We start from the raw sequence: 10,016 nt of genomic DNA, 5'->3' as shown, positions 1-10,016 counted from the left end.
GCTGGGCAGTAGCTGGGCAGTGACTGGGCAGTGGCTGGGCAGTGGCTGGATAGTGGCTGGACAGTGGCTGGGCAGTGGCTGGGCAGTAACTGGGCAGTGACTGGGCAGTGGCTGGGCAGTGGCTGGGCAGTGACTGGGCAGTGGCTGGGCAGTGACTGGGCAGTGGCTGGGTAGTGGCTGGACAGTGGCTGGGCAGTGGCTGGGCAGTGACTGGGCAGTGACTGGGCAGTGGCTGGGCAGTGGCTGGGCAGTGGCTGGGCAGTGGCCGGACCTCTCATGAGCACCTTTCTCCTGTGAATTGACTTCTTGTACTCATTGCACTGTTCTCAAGTATTACCACAACACTGGCAGGAAGCATACTCAGCAAACAAACCACACCTCAGAGTACAAAGATGAACACAAAACCTGCTTTTGTACATTATTAAAGTTTTTAATGGTGATTATGAAATGTATAAAAATTCAAAGTCCCTGGAATATCCAAATCCATCCTATGAAAAATAAGATAGGCGGGCACAGTCTGACGTAGAGTAGCCTTGCATATGGGCTGAAAACTGGGCATTCAGGAGTAGCTGAGCCAAGAAATGGACATGCGCATACATCGTTGATTTTTAAACAAGAAACCAAAATAATCAAACTGGGTAAGGAATCGCTGAACTAGAAATATGGAAACAAATGATAATGAGAAAACTGACAGCTGTATTCAGAAACTTCAGATGAGTCATATCGCCATAGCTAAGACCAGAGAGATTGTAATTCAGAAAATAGTCAAAACATTCCAAGACAGAAAGCATAACATTAACAAATTGAATATTTGATTTCATCAAGTTTTTTAAAAAAATCCCACTCATTAAAGTGGAAGGAAGAGCTACAAAACAGCAGAACAGTGTATCTAAAAATACACGAGTGAAAAACAAAGTCCTAAACCCTGCTAATGCAAGACAATCCAGTTTTTCAAATGGTCAGAATATCCAAACACACAGAGGAAGAGAAATGTGAGTGGTAAAAACACTGAAAAGAATTATTCATTATGTCATATGAATTAAAGCCATCATTAAATTTTATACAGTCACCAGAATGCTAAAAGTGTGTCTGATAATATCAAATATTGGCAAGAATGGGATGTGACTGGAACTCTCGGGTCTTGAAAGTGGACGTGTAAAAAAGTGCAACCAACTGAACAAATGCTGGGTGCTGGGTGCTGGGTGCTGGGTGCTGGGTGCTGGGTGCTGTGTACCTACCAAGAGGAGAGTGAATAAATTAGTGGGAGGGCTGAGGAATCCCCACATAAGAAAGTTCCGGCACTCTCTGTGTGTTCCCAGGGGACACTCCACGGCAACATCTGTTACTCATGTTGGTGAATCCACACTTTAGTTTCCTATACTTCGTTATTTGTAAACTTGATAGCAAAAGAAAAACATAAATATTGAGCTGCAATTTACTGGTATGCCTATGGAACTGCAGAGGGGTAAGGCTGATGACATCCATAACTCATTCTGAAACACCCCCTCCATAATACACAGATAGAAAGAGAGAGGGACTGGAAGCCAAAAGGCATCGAATAAGCCCAGTAAGAAAAAAAAATGCCAGAGAGAGAAGGCAAAGGGAAACATGACTGACCTCTACTTAATGGCTTCCATATTTCGCATCTGAATTTTTCATAATAAATGCTATTTTCTAAAGTGTTTGCTGCACTTTGTGTTCCCTCTGCAGAGCTTTGCCTACATCGTATTTCCATTCCCTCACTCCCTGTCTCTCGTTTTTAGGCAGTGTCTTACCATCTCCTTCAGCGTGATTTCAAACATGTGATTTCTCCTCAGGCTTCTGGCTCCTGAGAGCTGGTGTTACAAGAGTGCCTCTTTTATTTAGGGCTATGTATTCATCGTTGTTCATATTGTTCGGGTGAAATATTGGAAATATGTATAAGGGTAGGAGTTAAGAGGCTCATGTCAATGCCTAGAAATAACCACCATTGTACAGAGGATGTCTTGTGTGCTGAAAGGATGCATCGCCTGTCAATTAAAAAGCCTATACGGCCTATGGCTTAGGCAGGAGATAGAAGGTGGAACATCCAGGAAACAGAAAGAATTCTGGGATATATCAGGTGGGGGAAGGGGTGGAGTGTCAACCCGGGAAGATGTGAGGAGACAAACGCATGGTCCCTGAGCACAGGCTACTAGCCGAATGGCAGAATGTCGGCTAGAACAAATGGGACCATTTAAGTTAGATCTAGTCAGAGAAGAGCATATATATATATATATATATATATATATATATATATATATATATATGGCCAAGGTATTTGCAAATATATTATGAGTCTGAGTCTTATTTCTGGGAGCATGGGGCTGAGAGGAAGAACTGAACTAACTTTTACATACCATATTTAAAAGAAAGTTTAGAGAAGACAGCCCTTTGCTCAACCGAGAAATGAAAGCTCACAGAGTCCTGCTAACTTTACTCTCCATTTCTCCCCAGTTCCAAGGTGGGCAAGCATTCCCTAAAGCCTAGGACAGAAAGCACGGGACTGTACTCCTTATAAACACCCCTGAGAACGCTGAAGTCTGACAACAAACTTACAAAACTCCTTCCCTGTGTGTAACCTGGTGAAGCAGGCCTCCAGTGAACCTGCTCCCAAGCATACTGTAACCACAGGACTGTTGAAGGATCCTCTTGCCCTCTGTAGAGGATTGCTATCCACCCAGGGCAAGGTTTACAGTCCACACGACAGCCTTGGTGATGTGCACACACCTTCATGTAAGAGCTCCCTACCGTCACCTACCCACCAGGACCATCACTAACAGGAGCTGCTGTGAAGCCCTTCTTCTAAACATGTAGCATTTGACTGAACTAAGGTAGTGACAGTATCGGGGGACATAAAGTCTTACCACTGACTTCTCCAGTACTTTCCCAAACCTCGGCAGCCAGCACTGTATAGAAGGTAACCTCCCCCAACACCTACACAGAGTCTCAAAGGCTGCTCTACCCTGCAGGAAGCCCAGACACGGGGATGATGAGGTAGGCAGGGTACACACCTGGAAGGGCACAGCCTGCACACACGCCCTTCACCTGGCCTGCCATAGGTCTGTTGCAGAGCAGGTAAAAGCTGACAATTTTACCAAATGTAGAATATCTGGAGACAACGGAGCAAGCATTTTTCTCAGGTAGACAGCTGGTTGTTAAGATAGATTTTTCCGGGGAAAGGCTGGGAAAGGGCAAAGACGTTGACCCCAGAGCTAAAAATTAGAGCTATGAACAGCCGCCCAGAAAGCCCAGCTGATTCCCCTGCCTGGAAACGAGAGGCATCAACGGGGAGAGTAAATCAGAGCAGCGAGTTTGAGACCACGGACAGGCCCTCTGTGTTTATCAGCTGACATCACTAATGAAATCCGAGTCTCCGTGGAAAGGAGTGAAGAATATACAGAGCTAGAAGGGGCGTTCAGACCGGGCTAAGCTGGAAACCAGTAGCCTGAGAGAAAAAGATGGTTAAAATTAATCAGTGAGTCTCGACACCAGGATCCTGGGTCAGCTTCTGTAGGGGAGAAGAACCACTCAGAGGAAAAAATTCCAAATATGAATAATAAAGTGTGCCATGAGCTATTGTCTTACCCTATTAGGAGTTACTCCAGGTCCCCTGGGACAGAAGCCACTGCCATGCTTAAAATGTCCCCAGTGGAGGACAAACATCCTTGCAGCACCTGGTTTGTGCCCTCCTCCCCTGTGGCCTCTGGAGACCGGAGTTCTCTGCCCTTTGAAGTGCTGCCCTGCGGCACAGTTGTGGCCAGGGTGTTGTGGGAAGGGCAGGCAGACCAGCAGACCGAGGCTTGGTGCTCGAGGCTTCACAGGAAAGCATCTAACTCCCAGTTGTGTTATGTTTCATCTTGGTTCTTCACGTTCTGGGTTAGGAGCATAGGGAGGGTCTCTCCTCCTCCAAGTCTAAAGCACTTTAGGTGCTCTGCCTGAGGAGGGGTTTAGGATTGAAAGTGCCCGGCAGAAGTCCCTTAGTTCTTCCATTGCCTCACCTCAGGTTTTCTCTGTGACGCTACAGCCTAGGAATATTTGAGGCTCCAGGACGTGTCCTTCAATATCTGCCATGCGCTGGCTGACTTGTGGCCCGGCCCTCTTGTGATAAAGGGATATAGAAAGAGACAGTGGGGTGTATCAACTTGATCTGAAATCACTATCTCAAAATGTGCACGGTTTTGGAGATAGTGGCTTTAAAGGAACAATTAGGTTGAAATGAGATGACAAACGAGCCCTAAGCTAATGACTAGCGTCTTTATAAGAAACAAGGATGGAGTGCTGCCAGGAAGGAGCAGCCTCAGAAGAAACCAACTTGCTCACTCTTTGGTCCCCAACCTTGGACTTGCAGAGCTATGAGGATGAAGTTGCTGTAAGCCTCTTTATAGAGACTCTACCAGAACAACACCATAGCCATGGCTGGGGGGCGGGGGTGGTGGTGGCTACTTTCAGAACCACATCCTTGGACAGAGGTAGAAAGCATTTGATGAAAATAACAGAGCAGACGGCTCAGTGGGGGAAGTTTTCGCTGCACTTAACATTAAGACTAAGTCTTGGTCCCCAGTATCCACATAAAAGCCAAGTGTGGAGGTGTGTATCTATAACTCTGATGCTAGAGGACAGAGAAAAGCAGTCTGGTCCAAACAGCAAACTCCAGCCAGGTTAATGAAAGACCCTGCCTAAAACAAAAGATGTGGAAAGAACAATTGAAGAACACTGGGGGGCCTCCACATATGCCTACACAGGCAAGGACCTCCATGTACACACACACACACACACACTCACACACATGCAAGCATGCACACACGCACACAAAAAGAAAAAAGAAAGAAAGATTGAAACAACAAAGAAAATGGCTGCACCTTTGTTCAGTCCTAGGTGACACTCCTCTGTACTCCAGGAGTGAAGTTCTATAATATTAAGGAAGGTGTTTCCATCGTCTCTAAGCCACAATATAGGGTCCTCTGGAAGGTGGCAGCACTTGGGTGAGCGTGGTCATTCTCTCTTAAGGATGCCAGCAGCTTTCAGGTTCCCTAGAGAGAGCTCTGTGCTTCAAATATAAGCTCTTGTAGACCACACATGGAAGCCCAGGGTCCTGGGACCCTGCAGGGGTCCTGGTGACCCTTCCATTTCTATTTCCACCTGGCACAAGTACAGAAGCTGTCAAAGCATTTGGCTAACAAGTAATGAGCTTGGGTCTGTTGGGACATCTCCCTCAACAAACCTCCCTAATCCACAGGCCATCCCCCGCCCACCCACCCACCCACCCACCCACACACACACACACACACACACACACACGGCGTGGCTGAAGTCACAGGCAGGGGTAGGACCACAAGCAGACAGACAGTCCTTGAGTGACATAAAATTAGCTTCCTACCACTGTTGTTCTGTCTCAGCCTTTGAGAGCAAGATGGAATTATTCATCAGAAGCAGCAGGACCTCCATGTGTTAGGTCCTTACTCTTACCGCTGACTGGAGAAGCGCTTACAGCTTACGCCCTCACAACATGATGCACATGAATGAAAAGGAAACCTAATCTTTGGGTTTTGGTCTTAAATTACTGTAACTCCTGACCAGTGAGAGGGACAGGGCACACTTGCTCCAACTTTGGAAAGAGATTAGAGTCGACTGCTCTGATTTCATAGTCCATCGGGATTCTCACTCAGCATTCGCTTTCATGACAACAACCACCAAAAATCCAGCTTCCCAAACGTGTCCCAGAGCAGACGGCAGCAGGATCGCATGTGAAATTAGGAATCACATCAAGCCAAAATTAAGAGATTCAAAAATTCTTAAAAATTAAGAAGCCCTAATACATGCTTTGTGTCACATGGAGTCCATAGTACAGAGTTCAGAGCCTGTGACCGGGTCCTAAGTAGATTTGCCATGTATCTGGGTTCTAGTCATGTCATGTATCTCCACATCTGTAAAACTGGAACAACTATCATTGACCCTTCCATTTCTGGAAGGACCATGCAAATTAAATAAGATTTTAACTGTCTACCATCAGCCCTGGCATAGAGGCCTTTGTATTCATTTCTACTGCCGCATATCAAGTTGGTGTAAACTAAAAAGGCTTACACAGCACACACTGATCCTCTGTAGTTCTGTCAGGAGACTCTGGGTGCAGTCCATCCTGGTCAGCCAGGGCTGTCCAGTCAGAGGCAGCTGGAGCAGATGCAACCTCAGATCGGAGGCAGAATTCATCTTCGTGGAATCATAATAGAGGTCCCACTCTACTGCTGCCTATGGACCTAGGGCCACCCATAGTTTCCAGACACAGCAGCTTCCTGCTGGTCAATGGGACAGTCTCTCTCAGATCTGTGAGGACAGAGTTATGTGATGAGCTGTAATCATAAGAATGACATTTTCCATAGGAAACTAATTTTAGGGAGTGGCATCCCATATACATATACTTATACACACACACACACACACACATATATATGTATATATATATATATGTATATATATATATATATATACATATATATATATACACATACACACACACATATAATATATATATTCTTCCTTTTACTTATTACATGATCTTGAACAATTTCTGTTGCTTAGGTACTTGACTGACCCTGAGTTAGGAAACGGAGTAAGGAATATCCTTCCTTACAGTCCATGCACTTCATTCCCCAGCCACCCAGGGTGGATGAAAACGTCAGCGTCTGAATTAAGCTGTGGCTACACTCACTAGCCTGTGGCTCCATCCAGCCCACAGAAGTGCTGGTCCCTGGGAGGGTTCTTGCCCTGGAGAAATAGACGGGGAACTGGCCGAGCCCTCAGACAGGAGAAAGGGTGTGGCAGAGATCATGAACCAACTCTCTAAAGCTAGGATTGCTTTTAATCTTTACAGGTGACTGTGTTAAACTTTGCAGCACCAATTTTAGTTTCTATTAGTCCAGAGCACATATAGTTTGAAAGAGTGTGCCTGCCCTGTTGAGCTACATGTGTTAAAAAATTAATCAGTTGGTCCTTCCCGTGAAGGCAGCAGTGTTGCACCTGAGCTAATAGCATTCCAAGGAAGCACAGGACTAATGATTTTGGGCAGGGCAGGTCCACATAGTCAGATAGCCTACTGCTAAATGCAAACACACACACACACACACAAAGAGAGGGAAAGAGAGAGAGAGAGAGAGAGAGAGAGAGAGAGAGAGAGAGAGAGAAATATTATGCAGCCACAAGTGTTCTCACTCTACCTTTTGGGAATACTCCGTATCTCCGCACCCCCTCAGTGCTATGTGAGCCTCTTGATGACTTAATAGATACGAAGGTAGCACATCACCCTTATTGGTATGCATTTACTGTAACATGTACTGATAAAAATGTAACTAGCCTGTAAAACTAACAAAATAATTTCAATTTTACAGTAAATAAATACTAAGCCAGTGACTGAAGCTATGGTAGCACCATCAGAACCACATACAAATGTCCTTTGATCACCTCTGGCTTACCTTTACCCTTCATCCTCACTTTCTGGAATGCTGTCTGAACGTAGTCTTTCTTTTGGGTCACATGTCAGACGTCAAATCATCTTGATTTCCACAATGAGAAGTGTACAGACTAGGAGAAAGGTCTCGGGACTACCAGACTCGCTAACCAGGTCCTGCTCTGTCTGCTTGGTGGCTGGTCAGCTATTTCATAAGCGCTCTAGCTTGCTCATTCTGAGTCAAGAACTCTGCTATAGATTAAAATATAAAGATCAGGAACAACTTGTGCTGTGCTTTTAAAATGTCTTTCTTGGTAGCCATCAAGCACAAGGCTGTTCCACTCAAGGGCACATTAATAGTCCACAGTATGTTGCCTTGATACAGCTCCTGGACCTCCACTCACTGACACGCTATTGTCATTAAAAGTCTTGGGACTTCAGAAAAGGCTCCATGTGTAAGACAGTTCAGACGATCTTGGTTTGAATCCTCAGCATCCATTTAGAAAGCTAAACATGGCTGAGCATGCCTGTAACCCCAGCATTGGCAGGTGGACAGGGGCTAGACATGGCTGAGCATGCCTGTAACCCCAGCATTGGGAGGTGGACACAGGTGGGTCCCAAGGACTTGCAGCAAACTGACTTCTGGTTCAGTGAGAGACCCTGTCTCTCAAAAAATCAGAGAGAGGAAGACACCTGAAATTCTGTTCTGACTTCTGCACATGTGCACACATCCATATGCTTTGTGTAACACACACACAGACACAAACACACATCTTCACACTCTCACACATACACACTGACTCACACACACAATCATACACACACATATATTCACACACACACATACAATCACACTTACACACTCTCACACACATATACTCACACACATACATACTCATACACACACATCAGTGGGAAGAACACAAGTCAGCCTTGATGCTGGGCTTTATTAGGCAACAGACCAGATCATTCTGTCTGACTTATACAAGCCCATGGGTCTCTCTTGCTGACTCAACACTTTTCTCAGGCTCTGAACAGAACCATGTATCACTCTCCTGATTTATTTTCACATTTTAAGGGATAAAATTTGTGTTTTTATATCTGTTATGGATAGGTCACTTTCTCCCAACTTGAAAATACTTTAGCAATTGAGATTATGAGATTTTTTTTTAAAAAAATGGATCTTGCCTTTGACCTTGGAGTTTCTTAGGAGTACTCGTCAGCAAGTCTGGGAGACTGCCATAGCTTCACACAGCCAGAAGGGTTGTATGACACCACCATTATACTTAAGTCTGCATGAAGTAAATAGGGTGAGAGAAAGGGATGCTTAAGGCTATTGTCTCAAGTCTGGTGTTGGGCTCAGAATTCAGGAGATAAAAGAGATTTATACTGAGCAAAGCAAACAGGCTGCCATGGGCCAGTAGAACCTTGGGAACAAATGCGAGCTTAGGCATCAAAGTGAAGCATGTTCCAAGTTTGAGGGGGGAAAGAGCGTGTGGTAGGAAAGGCAGTCTAGTGCTCTGAGCTCTGGTAAGCACCTCTATCTCCTCTGGTGGCAGAACTCATACATAAAACGTCCTGGCTTCCCTTTTCTCTTCTGGGGTACTCAGAAGCTTAGGAGATACAGCGAGGAAAACTGCCTAATGCAGCTCACACCTGGAATGCTCTGTAAGTTTGAGAGGGAACACAAAGGGAGCTCTGAGGGAAAGGGGTGCCTTGCACCTTTATCTTGGGAGCCTGTACATTAATTTCTAACACTTCATTTTTAAAAATGCATTTAATGAATAGAGTTTAAGCTTTTTTATGCTCTAATAACAAGTTATTGAAATATTTTACAGTAATATAGCTTGAGTCAAATCTCAAGGCCGTAGCCCATTTAAATGAAGCAATTCCAGCACAGAACACTCTCAAGGACATACTTTGGTTTTGAGTCTTCGAGGTGGTGGAGGATGACAACAACTCCAAGAGTCACCCTATTTCTGTGTCCACCAAGTAAGCCTATGCCTTCAGATCACAGCCCCATGGGTACCAAAGCAGGGTTGGGAGTGCAGTGAAGACTATCATGGAAGCTTATGAGACAGTGAAGATGGAGAAGGATACTGTGTGTGATTAAGCTGGGGCATCAGGACTGTAGGTGTGGTCACCAACTCCATCTCCCAGCCTTTCTGGATGCTAGACACCCCCTGCTGCCAACACTACCTCTATCAGGTTGTCCACCTCAGTGTGTGGTGTTCAGCTTATAACAAAGGGGATTTGCTTAGGTCACATGCAATAAACTGGGGAGTTAGAGGGGAGTCTCCAGAAATTCCATGTGAAAGGAAACAAAAAATATTACTACTCATTAGTCTAAGCAATGTAATTCAGACCCAAAAATGTAATGCTGCTGAAATCTAGAACTATTTCAAGGACAGTATCTTAAGTACTTTGCCCATTCTTGGCTATAAAGGGAGTGGGCTGCTCATAGGATTCAGTGAATTTTTGTGGTTACAGGGTTAGCAAAGCAGGTGAAAAGATTGTAGAATATGGCAAAGAACGTGGCCCAGAGATAGAGTTA

The sequence above is a fragment of the Grammomys surdaster genome, unplaced genomic scaffold, assembly GCF_004785775.1.
Source record: "Grammomys surdaster isolate TR1022 unplaced genomic scaffold, NIH_TR_1.0 126076, whole genome shotgun sequence".
NCBI classification, from domain to species: domain Eukaryota; kingdom Metazoa; phylum Chordata; class Mammalia; order Rodentia; family Muridae; genus Grammomys; species Grammomys surdaster.
This window is presented reverse-complemented; position numbering follows the sequence as displayed.